This window comes from Pongo pygmaeus, chromosome 22 (assembly GCF_028885625.2).
Source record: "Pongo pygmaeus isolate AG05252 chromosome 22, NHGRI_mPonPyg2-v2.0_pri, whole genome shotgun sequence".
Taxonomy (NCBI): Eukaryota; Metazoa; Chordata; class Mammalia; order Primates; family Hominidae; genus Pongo; species Pongo pygmaeus.
Window position 1 is genome coordinate 40,088,943 of NC_072395.2, and position 15,151 is coordinate 40,104,093.

General features: G+C 35.3%; 1 pseudogene; it reads right to left on the bottom strand.

Moving 5' to 3' along the window:
- Positions 1-12,342: 12,342 nt before the first annotated feature.
- LOC129022244 (eukaryotic initiation factor 4A-I-like) lies at positions 12,343-13,308 on the bottom strand (annotated as a pseudogene).
- Positions 13,309-15,151: the final 1,843 nt, after the last annotated feature.

The window sequence follows — 15,151 nt, forward strand, 5'->3', positions numbered from 1 at the left end:
TAGTCTTACAGTTTATATATGGAATATAGTATGTATTTAATGATATTAATATTTTTAGGTATTGTAGAAATAAAACAAGTTTTTCAATGACAGAAAATGAAACTTTGAGAATTTATGGAATCTGGTTGTATGGCAAGCTAATAACAATTACCAATGAGGTAGGTGTTAATGTTGTTATTGGACACCTGCAAAAGGTTATCACCAAACATTTAATCGAGGATTTGGAATTTTATTTTTTTTTACCAAAAATGTTTCACACATAAGAAATGTGTGGATCTGAAAACCATTCTCATTGAAAGATAATTCAAATTTAATAATAAGGATAAATTTATAGAACTAGCTACTGGAAGAATCACTGAAGATGTGTTTTGAAAGCACATCATCACTTACTTCATGTTTGGATATCAGTTAAAAATATACATGGTGAGCTAGAAGAAATTACTTTAAAGGCTCTTGTTCTGTTTCTAACAATACAACTCCACAGATTGTTTTGGCCTCAATGAGTGTCACTAAAACAGGAATCTGGAAATAGTGCAGATAATTATGAATAAATGAATGTTGTGAATAAAACCTACCCTAGATATGGTAACAGGGAAGAAATGAACTGTTTGCATTTATTCGTATCAAAATATTTAAATGTGTTTGTATAAAATATTCTCAAAGTGTGCATGTAAGTTTTCATTACATGAAATCACATTTCACTTATACATTTTGTTTAGCTGAGATTGTAGAAAGACAAATAGTATATTAGCAATTCTCAATATTAATGGCTATGTGTATACTCAATAAAAATATATAGTCTTTTGGAAATTATTTTCTTCATATACCATATTTGTTCTCATTATATTTATAAAAATGGAGAGATATTCCTGATTCTAAAAAAAGGGTTTGCATTTTCTGTATCTTTAATTTTAGTTTTCTAGTAATTTATTTTGATCATATTTTTCCACAGTATTCATTCACAATAAATTAAAATACTGGCTCTTTGCAATAAATACTACTTTTACCTTTTTAGTTTTGAAATAATTACAGATTCATTAGAAGTTGGGAAGATAGTACAGAGAAGTCCCATATAACTTACATCAAGTTTCTTCCAAAGGTTACATCTTACAGAACTCTATACAATAAAAAACAGAATGTTGACATTAATACAATGTATGTATAGAGTATTTTAATTTTATCACTGTTAGATTGGTATGATGACCACTCCAATCAAGATAACACAAAGATCTGTACAGCGTGACCTCTTTATAGTCTCATCCATCCCCTTCCACCTCCAAGTCCATAAACCCTGGAAAACAAAAATTTGTTCTTCCATGTCCCTAGCTTTTTCATTTCAATAATGTTGTATTTTTAGGTTTTTGAGGAACCTCTATACAGTTTCCCATAATAGAAATTCTTCAAAAAAACTAAAAATATGTCATTCTTAAAATGACAAAATTATAAAAAATGGAGAACAAATTTTACCATTTGATCCAGAAATCCCATTTCTGAGATTTCTAAATAATTCAGTATATCTAAAAGATATCTGCATTCCCCATGTTCATCACAGTATTGTCTATAATAGACATGGGATCAATCTACGTCCATTAACAGATGAATTGATAAAGAAAACGTGGTATTTATAAACAATGGAATACTACTCAGCCTCAATGAAGAAAATTCTGTCATTTGCAACAACATAGGTGAATCTGGAAGACATCATGCAAAGTGAAATAAACCAAGTACAGAAGAGAAAAACTGCATGTTCTCACTTATATGCAAAACTAAAACAATCTAAGAAGCAGAGAATAGAAAAGAGGTTACCAGAGCCTGGAGGTGAGGCAGGGATGAGAGTGAAAGGAAGAATGATGATATGTCAGTCAAAAGATCCAAGTTGAAGTTAAATAGGAGGAGTAAATAATGAGTATTTAAGGTGCTAGATATATTAACCTATTTGATTCAATCATCTCAGACTGTATATGGTAGATATATACATGACTGTCTCCTATAATTATATATACTTATAATTCAAAAATAATTAAAGCTATTAAAAAAGAAAAGAATGTTGTATTAATAGAATATTGAAGTATGTAATATTTTTAGATTGTTTTTTACTCAGAATAAATCCCTTGAGATCTATTTAAGCACTGGAAGTTAGAATTGTAACATGCATTTTAGTAGAACACAATTCAACTCATAACAATACGATTATGGCTGACATTGGTCTGTAATTTTCTTTTTCTTTAAGGTATTTTTCACCTTTTCATGTAGTATTAGCCTGATCTTATATAATGATAGTCCCTTCTCCTCTTTTTTTGCTGAAAAAGTGTGTGTAACCTTGATTTTATTTATTTAGTTTCAGACAGAATTTACCAGTACAACTATCTCAGCGTGGAACTTTCTTTATGGCGACGAATTTAATTGCCTTAATGGAGATTAGGATTACTCAGATTTTCTTTCTTATTGTTAATTTTGATAAATTGTATTTTTTAAGAAAGTTGCCTTTTTGTTTTATTTTGTCAAGTTTGTTGGTATATCATTCTTAATAACATTCTATACTATTCTTTAATGTTTGTAGTATTTCATGCCTTTGATTACACTGCTATCATTAAAAGATATTAACCCACTTTTCCAACCATGCTGTTATATGAATAGAACTTTCTCGTAAGAATTTCTTCATCATTCATTCTTTCAGTATATTCACTAAACACCCTGTAAATCCCAGAAAACAGAGGCTGAGACAGATTAGATATACTTTCTGCCTTCACAGAGCCAATGGTCTAGTGGATTATGTGGCTATTAATTAAGAATTTGGAAGTGTGTTTGGTATGATGATATGAAGACCGTATGTTTCAAGAAAACTTTAATGAGCCTAAAGGGTAAATAGAATTTAGTTAAACAAAGAGAAGAAGAAAGCTCTGTCTAGTCAAATAGAAAGCTAAAGAAAAATTTCAGAAGCAAGAAATGATGAAGTATAGTTCAAGAAGTTAAATTTAAAAAAATAAAAAAAATTCAGCATTGCCAGATATAGACTGCAAAAGGGGGAGACAGCAATAAGAAATTATACTGAATAAGTATGTGTGGCCAAAGGATACAGTGCTTGTAAGTGTTCATGAGATGCGACATTTTCCTAAATGGGATGGGAAAGTATTAAATTCTTTTTAGCACATGGAAGTAATTATCAGATTTGCATTTTCCAAATGTTACTGAGGACTCAACATATAGAAAGTATTGGCAAGAAAGCAGACTGTAAGCAAGGAGGTGAATTAAGACTTTGTTCCAATGACCTACACAAAAGATAATGATGGCTTGACCAAGAGGTAAGTGCAGTTTTAGAAAAGGAGATGGATACGTCTACCAGAATTGACTCAACCTTATGATTGACTGAAATTGCCAAGTAAGGGAGACAATGCAATCAAGAGTGACACATAGATTTCTGGCTTAGGTAATTAGGTAGATGGGGTTGACATAAAATGAGAAACTTACAGGGGGAAATGTTCTCCCAGGGAGAGTGTTATTTTTGAACAAGATGAATTTGAAGGGGCTCTAGGCTACCTAGTAGAAAAATTATGTAATATAATCAACTTACTTGAACTCTGTTGAGTTTGAAATAGGTAACTTCATATTGATACCTATGTGCAACGCTTAGCTTTACAGGTGCTGGCAAAAAGAAAGTGGGTATGAACTGGTTTGGGGTTTTGCCTGAGTTCTGGGAAGAGCAGAATTCAGAGAGATCAAATATTCTCCAAGTAATTAAAGATTGGGTCATGAAATCTAAGCCTGATGGGTTGAAAAATAAGGAGAAAAGAATAGTGGGTATAGAAAAAGTAGAGAGATCCAATGAGATATAAGTTCAAGGGAAGGGGAGAAAGAGTTCCAGTGGAAGAAGATTAACAAAGTAACTTGAAAAAAGGAAAATTGTAGTTAAAAATTGAATGTATTTATCTGGAACTTTGACACTATCCTGGATGGGTGATGAAATTTTGAATGATGAGAGAGGAAAAGACAAATGTGTAGAGGAAGAAGAGCAGACATGAGAGCCTTGAGTGAGACTCTTAGAACTTCCTACAATGTCTTTGTAATTGGACTCATGTGTCATCTCCTCTATGAAACTGCGGGTCGCTTAATGTCCAGGTCTGTAACTTTCTCTCCCCTCAACCAACAGACGAGCCCACTAGCATGCTGTCATATGTAAAACAAGGACTCCATAACTAAATCTTGTATCAATAAATGAATGTGGTGATTTGTCTAAAAGTCAGATTATAAAATTACTCAATAACAACCATAGAGCAAGTAGTTCCAAAATGACATCATTCCCAGAATTTTATAGAACATCATTGATTATCTCACAGCCAGAAAAATTCCAAATCTTTTCATGGCTTCCTATCTTCTTGAGTTGCCGACTAAATCCTACTGATAAGGTCCTTATAGAGAAGTAATTCTACAGTAGTGTGATTACCAGGCATTAAAGTCTTAAGAAAAAAAAAAAAAAAAAGATTTCCTATAGCAATAGCTTCATATACAAAATTTTAGAAATAAAGCAGTAGAAAGCATTAGTACAGGCCTAGGACAACTCTAAGCATGAAATAAAACCTTATATTTTTATTTTCATAGTGAGTAACAGACGGGCACCACTTCTCCTTGAGAATCAGCTTCAAAGGGTGAACAATGCTGTCTTTACTTAACAAATAGCCTTTTTAAAAAACAACCTTGAGAGTATCATGCAAACTGACTTTTTAATGGTTTTGGGCAACATGTTTACATTTTAAACTTTTGAGTTTGCATTTTTCTTTTTTTTCAAAGTTCAATCTGTCAACTGGTTGGAATTTGTAATTTATGGCTCTGCAGCAATCCAAAGTTCCTTATCCTTAAGTGATCCCATTCCCATGGAAGTTTATGTTGCAGAGATTTTTTAAAAATCTTAAAAGTAAAGACAGTATTTTGGAATCATTATGTGATGTTTCTAAATATGTTCTTCTATGCTGATATCCCTGTAATTTTTGAAAGATCTTTGATACTACACAATGAGGAAAAAAAGAAATCTTAATCAATGAAATGTCAAGTCCTTAAAATATTTCCCATAATACTTCCTTTCTGAGTATTTTATTTTCAACTTCAAATGTGTATTTTTCCTCTTAAGTTAATTTCTCTAATCTTTATTGATTCCCTACTATATACTGGTTACTTCACATAACATTAATAATTAAAGAGAAATAATACCAATAACAGTCTCTAACTTGAAGTGTTTGTGGTCAGTTGTAGTGAAAACAAACATCAAAACAGATAATATGAAGTTTAGGACACATTGTTGTGACTATCAGCCAAAAGTCTGGTAAGGTTGAAGGTACAATAACATATAGAAGAATACACTGATCATCATTCAGCTGTGTTTTATTTGAGTAAGCTAAACTGCTTTACTTTTGTCCAATGCAAAATTTTTTAATGTTGCATTTATTTGCTTAACACAAAAGAGTTACTCCATACAAGTTTTGTAGTCTATGATTTCTTTTTGAAACCTTTCAGGATTAAATCAAAATATGGCTTCAGAGTTACAATGGTAACTTAAAAGCACAGAAGCCAAATATTTACCAGAACTGTAAAACTGTAAAACTAAAGTGTAAAACACTTCAGTTTAAAACTATTCACATTATTTCTAGCTTGAAAGTGCTAGAAATACATCAAAATTGGCCTTTATTAATTGAGAAGTTAATTTTACATTTTAGTGGCATTTCTCCAGGTTAACATTTTTATTTGCAAGAAAATGTGGGTGCTTTATAGGAAAATGTTTGCTTAACTTAGGTGAACTATTTTTTCTTATTTTATTTCTAAGATTTTGTAGAAAGAGAAAATCTCATATTCTGTTTCTCATTGGTTTCTCATTGGTATAAATGTGCCCCATGGAGCATTGACTCATTCGCATTTCACATAGAGGATGTGTAATTTGGCCCCTCTGGGTAGCCAGAAGAAGCAGATATCCCGTGGGTCCAGCATGACCATGTGAAGGCAAGTCTTTCCTTGTCAGCCAGTGCATTGCATGAGGGTGCCAAACTTCTATTGGTGGTAGAGCAGGGGGAGTAGTCTGGACCTGGGAAGTCCCTGAGTTATCATTATGTCTGTCCCTTAGAAAATAGGCAAGGGCCAAGATCAAAGACAGGATGAATACATAAGCTGGTAGGTCTGGGAGGATTTTATATGATGCGTAACTAGGTCTACAACACTATCATTTTTTATTGTTTTTTAAAAACCTTGATATCCTTCTTCACATGGAGTTAGTGGTTTTGTTCTTCAGCTACTTGCACTGAGGCTATAAACTTGTTCAAACTTTACCTTCTGTCTCACAATACCAGCTATATTGATCATGGTGGCAATTGCTGTAAAATACAACCCCCTAGATGTTAGTGGAGAGTTATTCTTGCTACATCAAGTTCAGTGCAGATATAGTCAGACTTCAGCGGTGCTCTTCCCTGTGGTGAGCCAAAGTTCCAAGCTCCTCTTATGTAGTATCTTCTACTGTTGCTAAGTATTTCAGAGTCATCTGGAGTCCTGAAGTCTTCTACAAATCCCTTGTACTTGGACATCAAACAAGAGAAGAAGGACCTTTAATGAAATAACTTACATTTTTTCTACCAACATCCCATCAGCCAAAACTACTCTTTCTCCCCACTCCTCCAACACTCTGGAATATAAAACAGATTTATGAGTAATGACCACTCTATTAGGTGCACGTTGAATTTAGTACTTTCAAAGAGAAATGGGAATGGTACTGTAGCCACCTCAAGAAAGGATACTGGCAAAAGACATTTGGTATTCCTATTTTATTGCCACAATATGCTGAATTTTGTCTATATTAAGGAAAAGGCATGCTGTATATCTATCAAGGTATATTGTGCTTGGAGATATGTAATACTCTTTGGAAGATTTTACCTTCTTCACTATTAAGGGAATTGGATTTCCCAGTCATTGTAAACTGATATTTTGTAACATTTAATACCATCTCATAAAAATAATGTCAAGGAAAACAATAGCTGTAAGAAATTTATAAAATGCCTCATCTTAGCTCATTCTTCAAAAGGCATATTGGTCTAGCTGGCCTTCCATGAAGGTAATAAAAGTGGTAAATATCCAACTAACATTTTGTAAGCTGAGAAAAATTTTCTCCGAAAGTAAAATACAGGTCATTATGTGGTAAAAGAAAATACTCATACTAGCAGAGTACTTAATATAGTAGTTTTATGTGGAAAACATGATGTCTTTACTAGGTGTAGTTAGTGCTTAGCACATAATCTTATGAATGCATGTCTGCTAAACAGTGCATTTCTGGCTATCTATAAATATCTGCTTTTGTTTATATGAGTTGAATATTAATGGCAAACTTTCCTATAGAATGAAAATGATTAGTGAGACTCCTGATTAAGCTGGGGACCTAAATATTTAAGGCCAATTTTGTAACGTTCATTTAGCTCTGATGTCAAGTACTGTATTTCCAAAAGGAGAACCACCAATTGCTAATTATATCAATATTCATATAATCCAATGACAAATACTCACGTTTTGTGGAAGATTGCATCTTCCAAAATGGCCCGTCCTTCATGCTCTTGTTAATGTGATCTCGATTTTCCTTCCATTGCCCATGGTAATGTGCTGCCACCCCCAACCCCACCTGTTTCAGCAGAGTAGATTTTTGTGACTACTTCAACCAATAGAATAAGCTAAAATGACACCATGACATTTCCAAAGTCTGATTATAAAAATGCTAGGCATATTCACTTTGTTCTCTGAGGATGTTTGCTATCAGCCACCATGCTAGAAAGAAGTCCAAATCTTCCTCTCCAAAAACACCCCCTCTAGATGTCAGTGGAGAGTAAAATTTATCCTTATGCCATCAAGTTCAATGCAGACATTCAGCCTTCAGAGGTGCTCTTCCCAATCATGAGCCAGGGGTCCAGATTCCTCTAAATAAACTTCTAAGTAAAAATATTTCTAAATAAACTAACATGTTTTGCCCATTTTTAAATTGGGGTTTTAGAAAAGCTATTACTGAGTTTACAACTATTATTAAGACATGAATTAGACAAGAAGAGGCCACTTTAGGAGTTCTAATCCACAGCTCAGTTTAGGTTTCAGCCAACAACCTGCGTCAACAACCACACATGTGAGGAAAGATGCCTTCTGAAGATTCCAGCCTCAGCCAGCAAGTCTTTCCAAGTATAACCCTAGGTATTGTGGAGTAGAGGCAAGCCATGCCGAACCTCAGAATCCATGACAATAATTTACTAGAATCCAATACTAGTAAAATAGTATTTTTTTTAAATACTAGATTTGAGATAATTTGTTATGTAGCCATAGTAACTGAAACATTCTTTATTCAAACATAACTAGATCCCAACTTTCCATTAAACTTTTTCATTAGTGTTTTTCCTAACTTTAACAGTATTTACATACATACTTTATCTTCAATTGTTCCAGTTGACTTGACTTCCACCAACTATATAGCACAGAAAAATTCTCCTGTAAAAATTGTAAACATACATTCAGTCTTCAGGTTGACCCTGGCTTTCTTTCTGAATATTTTTGACTTAACTGCTATTACATGTTTGATTATACAATACACTAGATTATGCAAGAGTAAAATTATTATTGATAATTTCTAAACTAATAGATTTAGTTCAGGGTCATAGCACTAATAGTCCCAGTGCATAGCATAGGACTTACACATGGTAGTCAATAAATATTGCATGAATAAATGCATGCACAGACACATTTAATCTGTTTTGAAATTTAGTTAGAATACTGTAAAAAAATAACTATGTGATATTCACTGTTATTTCTAAATGCAGATTTGAGATTTAGCTTATATGTGCTTTTATAGTCTTATTCATTTGACCATTTAAATATTTGACTATGAAATTGAATAAATTTGTATTACTGTCTCATCCTATATTATAAAAACTGCAACATTATTATTGTGACTTATTATTCACTTATTAAAACTGTTTTTGTCATTTCAGTAATGGTGATGATGATAACAACAGCAGCTAGTGTTTCCTGGACACTTACTTGTGCCAGAAAGTGTCCTAAGTTCTTCTTGTGCTACTAAATTAATTTACATGTATTGGGATATAATTTACTTGTAGACAAATTCATTCCTTTTGGTTGTACAGTTCTATGCATTCTGATAAATGCATATAGTCAAGAAATCATCATTACATTTAAGACATAGAACATTTCCATCATCTAAAAAAATTCCCTTCTGCAAGTCTGTGGTCAATTCTTTCTCCCATATTCAGCCCTTAACAAACAATGGTCTTTTTTCTGTTCATATAGTTTTGCCTTTTCCAAAATGTCATATGAGTGAAATCATGCTATATGTACTACCATTTGCTTCTGGTTTATTTCAATTAGTCTAATACATTTGTGAATCATTAATGTTGTTGCATTGCTGTTTTTTATTCCATTGTTTAGATGTACCATAATTTGTATAAATATTTTCCTTATTGATGGACATTTGGCTTTAATTTGGGTAATTAGAAGCAAGACTGATATAAGCATGGGTGTATAGATATTTATACAAACATATGCTTTCAATTCTCTTTTATATCCACCTAGGAGTGGGATTGCTGTGTTGTATGCTGAATAGATGTTTAACTTTATGAGAAAGCATCAAAGTATTTTCAAAAGTAGCTGCATCATTTTCAAAAATAGCTGTGTCATTTTGCATTACCACTGGCATTGCATGAGATTTCCAGTTGATCTGCATGCTTACCACAATTCAATACTGCCAGTTTTGCTTTAAAGCCATTCTAACAGATGTTTGCTACCACATTGTGGTCTTAATTTGCATTTCCCTAAATAAAAATGATGTATAGAATCATTTCATATGTTAATGTGCATCCACATATTTCCTTGGATAAAGTTTTATATTTTGCCCATTTTTAATTTTTTATTATTATTCAGTTGTGAAATTTTTAAATATATTTTTAGTAACAGACTTTCATTATATATATATGTTTTGAAATATTTTCTACAAGACTGTGAATTTTTCTTTGATTTTTTTTAACAGTGTCATTCAAAGAGCAAATCGTTCTTGTTTTTTTTTAAATTTTGTTGAATGCCAATATATTCAATTTTCCTTTTATGATTCATGTTGCTGGATGTTGAGTCTAAACTTAACCCAAGGTTGTCTCTTGGGTTTTTTTTTCTGGATATCTCCTTGGAGATGTTTTATAATTTCTGCATGTGGTGCCAGGTGTGATTCACATTTATTTTTGCATATAGATGTACAATTTTTGCCACATCATCTGAAAAACCATGTTGAATTATTTCATCTACATAATTCTAGATCTTATAATCCTAAAACATGAGATTAATTAAATAACCCAGAGGTATACATTGTACACCTTGAATATATACAATTTTTTTTTTTTTTTTTTTTTTTGACACAGGGTCTCCCTCTATCACCAGGCTGGAGTGCAGTGGCAAGATCTTAGCTCACTGCAACCTCTGCCTCCCAGGTTCAAGCAATCCTCCTGCCTCAGCCTCCCAAGTAGCTGGGACTACAGGCGTGCACCACCATGCCCAGCTGATTTTTGTATTTTTAGTAGAGACAGGTTTTATCATGTTGGCCAGGATGTTCTCAATCTCCTGACCTCATGACCCCCCCGCCTCTGCCTCTCAAAGTTCTTAGATTACAGGCATGAGCCACCACACCCAGCCAAATATACACAATTTTTTATTTGTCAATTCTACCTTGATATAGCTGAAAAAAAGAAAAGGCCATTTATTTGCTCCATCAGCTGACAGTTGCTGGCATGTCGTGGAATACAGTGTATAACACCCACATACTTTGTGGTTGTATTCTCCTTCTTTTATGTTAATTTGTATAAAATGATTCCCTTTATCTGAAGAGACTGTAAGCAGAATCCTGTGTGATGGCTCAAATATTTAGTAAACTTTGTGGTAGTGTAACTGGCTTAGGTCTTGAAGTTGGGAACAGGAAGCCAATACCTACAATATAATCAAGGTGAATCATGTCACTTTTAGAGCAGAAGTCCAAGGGTAGCAACTTGCTACCAAATGCCTGGTTGGTTATCTTAAGGTGCCATATTAGAGACTGACAGTTGATCTCAGTTGCTAAGGGATTGGGAATTTTACTAGAGAAGTAGCCAGATCAACCTTATTGAGTGGGAGTCCATGCTGTCAGGCCCTGCATGGCTCCATCTCCACTACCATGGCTACCCTGTGCTTGCGTCTATGCTGCAGCAAAAGGGTGTCTGAACATAGATGCGATGCTGGCTGATGTCAACAAGCTGCTGTTAAATCTGCACTGTTAGTGCCTCTTCTTTGTGAATGTTCTCTGGTGGGTATTAAAATGTCATACATAGATCTTTATACTTTGTTCCCATTACTGTAAGTTCATCTGCATGTCCCAGTTCTTCCAACCTTTTTCCTTCGAGCTCTAACAAACCAATCAAACCATTAGCTTCTGTAAATGTGTCTGTACATACGCCTACCATGGACTTTCTATTTCCATGTAAAGTGAATGACAAGTTATACCACCCTAAGATCTGCCTATTAGGTAAATGTATAATCACCAGTCATTTTGCAACATCTATGAATGGGACTGTTGTACAACAATAACCGATTTTCAGTTTGAACCCATTTACAAAGGTGAGGCCCTTGGGAAACAAACTCAATCTTTTTCCTCCTCTGTCACATGGCTGTAAAAAATTTCCCCCACACCAAAAGAGAGATGCTGGGTGCAACAAGGAAGAATGAAATGGTCTGGGCGACCCGCTGTGTAGATTAATCTCACCCTCCAAGATTCTTCGTGCCTGATCCCATATATATTGCTTTCTTCTTAAAATGCATTGTTGCTAGGCCTTCTTGACTTTGGAGCTTGTGAAAATAACATATATACAGTGCAAGATGGACAGTTCTGGTCACATGGTCACTTGATGTGCTGGGTTCAGCTGCTCAGTCTCTACCAGAGCCCTTTTACTTGCTGAGAGATGCTTTCTGAATGCAGATACTGATAGTATGACTTAGATACAGAATCCCAGGGTTCTCTCTTGTGGTTCTGAGACCAGAGCTTGTCACAAATGTAAAAGAAGAAAAATAATTTTTCTTCAACCCTCATAAATTCTTGGTTAAAAAGGACCACTGTAGCAAAGAACAGATTAACAAGAGGAAAACAAACAGAAGTTCATCAATATGTATATTTCACATAGATGTGTGAGACACCCAGGGAATGAGTAATTTTCAAAAAGGTGGCTTTGAATTTCTATTTGCATATCTAGCATCTTTAAAAAAATAGTAAATTTTTAGATAAGTACTAAGACAGAAGAAAAGGACTTTGAGACTCTAGAAGCAGCAACCTGTGGGAAGGCAAATAAACAGCAGATAAAAGCTAATTATCACATCTCGTTTCTGTTGGTCCATAGCTCCATGCACAGTAGAGACAGTGAAATCCCAAGCATGCATCTTCTCAGTGAGTCAGTCCACCTTCCTTCGATTGTTGATGAAGATGACTTGACTGGGTGATGGTCAGGGTTTCATACAAGTCACACAGTGTGTCCAGCTTCCACTTCTCTTGTTCCACATTGATGCAGAATTGGTGGATACTCTCCAGGGTCAACTCTTCCTTCTTGACCAGAATCCAAATGGGGTCCCTCATGAACTTCTTGGTCACCTCAAGCACATAAGAAAGTGTTGTAGCTGACAGCAAACTACCTGGGTATTGCTGTTAAACTTTGGAATATGTCATAGATGGGGTCCTTGAATCCATGGCTTAACATTTCATCAGCTTCGTCCAGTACAAACATTTTGATGTATTTGGGAGACAGGTATCTCCAGTGAACCATATCAAACATGCGTCCAGGGGTACGCACGATGACATGGGGAGCTTCCATCTGCAATTTCTGCACCTCAGTACACACATTGGTGCCCCCAATAAAGGCATGATAAGAGGTACTCATGTAGTCTCCACGTGTTATTACCGACCACCTTCTGTATCTGCTGAGCCAATTCTCTAGTGGGTGCTAAGACCAAGGCCTGGGTGGCTTTTTAGATCTAATTCAATCTGCGGCAGAATTGCTATGACAAGTGTGGCCATTTCCCCAGTCGCAGGTTGGGCTTGAGTGATCACATCATAACCCTTGACACAGGTAGAATGGCTCCCTGCTGGATGGCAGAGGGCTTCTCAAAACCATAGGCATAGATGCCACAGAGAAGAAACTCCTAGAGGTTCATGTCATCAAAGCTGTCAACAATCTCATTCCAGTTACTCTCGATGATGCCTTTGGGCTCCATCCCATCAGGGTCATTGTATCAGGACTGGAAATCCTGACTCACACCTATAATCCCAGCACTTTGGGAGGTGTAGACAGGTGGATCACTTGAGGTCAGGAGCTCAAGACCACCCTGGCCAACATGCTGAAACCCTGTCTCTACTAAAAATACAAAAATTAGGTGAACGTGATGGTGCATGCCTGTAATCTCAGCTACTCAGGAGGCTGAGGCAGGAGAATCGCTTGAACATTTAAACCTGGGAGGTGGAGGTAGCAGTGAGCCAAGATCATACCACTAAACTCCAGCCTGGGTGACAGAGTGAGACTCTGTCTTAAGGAAAAAAAAAAAAAAAGCTAATAAGCAAACCATGTTAATGTAGTTTCTTCTGGTACCATGTACAAGCCAATAAAGGTCTAAAGTTGTCTTTAGTGATCTTTACCTTTGTTCTCCCTGGTAGAAGAGTGATATTATATGTTTTGTCTTTGTGAATCTGTGTTCTACTTTTATGCATGTAGAAAAGGGCAGAAATCTTTCCTGCAACTACTTCTTCATTGCCTTTAGCTCAACAATCCTTCATATTTTGGAGTGGCATATTCTGATCTCCCACATCACTAAAGATACTTCAAATGCATGAGTCTATAGGTATTATGGCTCAGGTGGCATGGCTGCTTTCATTGTAACCTGAACCTGATATGGATCCATTTCCTTCTCCAGGCCCCATTTAAAGCTGGGAAACTTGCATGCTACTTAGGAAATGGGTTGGAATTATTTTCTTAAATGTGGAATATGTTGCCTCCAAAGACCAGAGAGGCCTACCAGTCATGTGCAGGAATCAAAAGAAAGCATGCACCATGCCTCATGACCTTGAAATTACAGTCTATTCATGTTTTCCAGGATCTCTCAAGATTGCATAGAAGACTTTTTCCAGGATTCCTCTAGATTTTATAGAAGACAAATTGGTGGCATGGATACATTGAGAAAAAATATATCTACATCATTTAAGTTCTTTAAGAGTCTTTCTTTAAGATTGACACTAATATCTGTTCTCCCTAAAATGTAATATTGCTTTTTACTCACTCTCTTGGTGAGGCAGGAATAGTTGGGCAGTTTCAAAGGCTTCCACTTGAGTGACCTCACTGTGCTAGGTCTTAACTTACATGAGAAGTAACATTGAGGATCATGCCAAAGGCCAATATGATCATTTCAATTAAACATTCTTGGACCTAAAGAAATAACCATCAAGGGGGTCCATTTACCCAATGAATCTACTGTGATTCACAAATGGGCCAGTACTTTATCATTTCTCCTGGAATGGGAGAGTGTGATGAAATTTCAGGCCCCTAGAATCAAGGTCAAAGTCCTCTAAATCAGTGATTAGCAGAGTTTTTCTTAAAATAGGACAGACAGCAAATATATTAGGATTTGGGAAACATAGAGTTTTTGCATCTCAAATATTCAACTCTATTGTTGTAGTGTGACAGCAGCCATAGATAATGTGTAGGCAAGTGGATACGGCTGTGCTCCCAGTGCAGGGGCATTAGCTGGCCTTCACATGGGAAGAGTGTAGCATTTCTGCAGGCCCAGAGTGTTCAGAATAATCTGGGGACTCACAATTTTCAAGGCATTGGCTCTCACATCCCTATATCAACTTGTAAGGTCTTCCTCCTCTTGAATAAGGACACTGATATGACTTCACGGACTTGCTGATTTTGAGAATTCAACCTTTCTTTTATTTTTACTTTATTTTATTTTATTTTATTTTATTTTATTTTATATTTGAGAAAGAGTCTCACTCCATCACCCAGGCTGGAGTGCAGTGGCATGATATCAGTTTACTTCAACCCCCGCCTCCCAGGTTCAAGCAATTCTTGTGCCTCAGCCT